This window comes from Schistocerca cancellata, unplaced genomic scaffold (genome assembly GCF_023864275.1).
Source record: "Schistocerca cancellata isolate TAMUIC-IGC-003103 unplaced genomic scaffold, iqSchCanc2.1 HiC_scaffold_952, whole genome shotgun sequence".
Lineage (NCBI taxonomy): Eukaryota > Metazoa > Arthropoda > Insecta > Orthoptera > Acrididae > Schistocerca > Schistocerca cancellata.
The window spans coordinates 27,501-30,000 of record NW_026046960.1 but is presented as its reverse complement, the minus strand read 5'-3'; the positions used below and the strand labels follow the sequence as shown (position 1 = coordinate 30,000).

The window sequence follows — 2,500 nt, the reverse complement described above, 5'->3', positions numbered from 1 at the left end:
TCAATTTGCACCGCAATGTAACTCAATTTGCACCGCAATGTAACTCAATTTGCACCGCAATGTAACTCAATTTGCACCGCAATGTAACTCAATTTGCACCGCAATGTAACTCAATTTGCACCGCAATGTAACTCAATTTGCACCGCAATGTAACTCAATTTGCACCGCAATGTAATGCAATTTGCACCGCAATGTAATGCAATTTGTACCGCAATCTACCCCCACATTGTGCCTTAACCTAACCCACGTTGTGCCTTAACCTAACCCACATTGTGCCTTAACCTAACCCACATTGTGCCTTAACCTAACCCACGTTGTGCCTTAACCTAACCCACGTTGTGCCTTAACCTAACCCACGTTGTGCCTTAACCTAACCCAAGTTGTGCCTTAACCTAACCCAAGTTGTGCCTTAACCTAACCCAAGTTGTGCCTTAACCTAACCCAAGTTGTGCCTTAACCTAACCCAAGTTGTGCCTTAACCTAACCCAAGTTGTGCCTTAACCTAACCCAAGTTGTGCCTTAACCTAACCCAAGTTGTGCCTTAACCTAACCCAAGTTGTGCCTTACCCTGCTCTGTAATTGGCATATGACACGTTACATTAATGTATTGTCCAACCGCAACCCGCTCAGAATGTTGTGTACACAGCTACGTGTCATCTCCCCATAACAGCTGCATTGCAGTGTGGTACGCCATAGAGACGTGTGGGAGTAATGGACGCAGTGGATGGCGATCAGCATGAGCCGTCTGTTCATGTAGTGGCGCGTGTATGCAGACGTAGTAGTCTCTTCTCACACAATGTGATAGCACGGTGCCCCGCGTTCCACATCTGCGACATGCTACAGAGGCCGGTTGACAGTTGGTCGCGCAATGGACATCGCATACGTACGGGGGCACCTTCCACGTGCCCTCTAGTCGGGCACATTTTGTTGCGTGGATGTGAGCGGATGTAGTGTGTCTTGACACCTGACAGGCAGGCATGCAATAATAGTTGACTTTGCAAACGGGGATGGACGTGTACGTTTACTGGTGACGTTACGCAAATGAACAACTGGTAACCCGTTGTGGTGCGGTTGTCCTTGCTGGAGGTACATCTGTGAGGGCAACGATCGGTACAGCTACGAAGCGGTCCCCACCATACCAACGAACGTGAATGTGAATCTGGGTGTGAAGCGATACGCGGCTGTGGGTGGGTGGGACTGTCCCCGGCCGGTGAGGGGGGGCCGCCCGGCGTGCTGGCCGCGCGGTGCGTGGGCGCACGCGCTACAGCCGGCTGGTGGGGGCGCCCAGTGGCAGGCGCGCCGGCCGACGGACGCGGCAGGCGGCGCAGCTGCGCGCCGGGGCACCCTGCGCGCGGCGCCGTGCAGCCAAAGTGGGTCCTCGCCGGCCCGGTGCGAAGCGCGGTGGACATCTGCAGTGTGCTGGTCCGATTGAGGACTGTGTGCGTTGAGGATGCGCCGCCGCCCGGCACTCGGCGCCGCGACGCCGTCTGCTGCTCGGTCGCCCCAGCGGTTCTCGCTGGTGGTTTGTATCGCAGTTGTGCAGACGTGTTGGCACGTGCGCTGTGCTGGGAGAGTTCGCTTCGGCACCCACGTGGGGCCTTTGCCCTTCTGTGGCGCTGGCGTTGGAGCTGCCGGTCACCGTAGGTGGCGCGTGTTGTCTCCCGCCGGCAATGCCACGACAGCACGCTCCCGGGCCTCTGTCGGCAGCGGCAAGCTCAGTTGGGAGCACGGGTGGTCGCACCTAAAGCGTCTACTCGCCTAACTCCGGGCGATTGCGCCTCTCTCGAACCCGACCAAGTACTTAGGACGGCGCTGCGCGCCGCCGGGACCTGAGAGGGTTTCGAGGTGTATTGTGCAGGGGAGCTCAGCCTCCTCCTGTTTGCAGAATAATTGAGCGGACGCTTGCGTGTTCGCGCGGGCCCCTGGGACACACTCCCGGGCGGCCGGCTGCTCAGCTCTAGTTGACGCAGCTCCCTGGTTGATCCTGCCAGTAGTCATACGCTTGTCTCAAAGATTAAGCCATGCATGTCTCAGTACAAGCCGCATTAAGGTGAAACCGCGAATGGCTCATTAAATCAGTTATGGTTCCTTAGATCGTACCCACGTTACTTGGATAACTGTGGTAATTCTAGAGCTAATACATGCAAACAGAGTCCCGACCAGAGATGGAAGGGACGCTTTTATTAGATCAAAACCAATCGGTCGGCTCGTCCGGTCCGTTTGCCTTGGTGACTCTGAATAACTTTGGGCTGATCGCACGGTCCTCGTACCGGCGACGCATCTTTCAAATGTCTGCCTTATCAACTGTCGATGGTAGGTTCTGCGCCTACCATGGTTGTAACGGGTAACGGGGAATCAGGGTTCGATTCCGGAGAGGGAGCCTGAGAAACGGCTACCACATCCAAGGAAGGCAGCAGGCGCGCAAATTACCCACTCCCGGCACGGGGAGGTAGTGACGAAAAATAACGATACGGGACTCATCCGAGGCCCCGTAATCGGA

At 56.0% G+C, this 2,500-nt stretch overlaps 1 non-coding gene across 1 annotated transcript in view; it reads left to right on the top strand.

The window, feature by feature from the left end:
• Window positions 1–1,971: 1,971 nt before the first annotated feature.
• LOC126149762 (small subunit ribosomal RNA) overlaps window positions 1,972–2,500 on the top strand; it is a 1,909-nt gene continuing 1,380 nt past the window's right edge. Inside the window, exon 1 of the ribosomal RNA XR_007531114.1 lies at window positions 1,972–2,500. This exon is cut by the window's right edge and continues 1,380 nt beyond it. This is a non-coding gene — a ribosomal RNA (small subunit ribosomal RNA).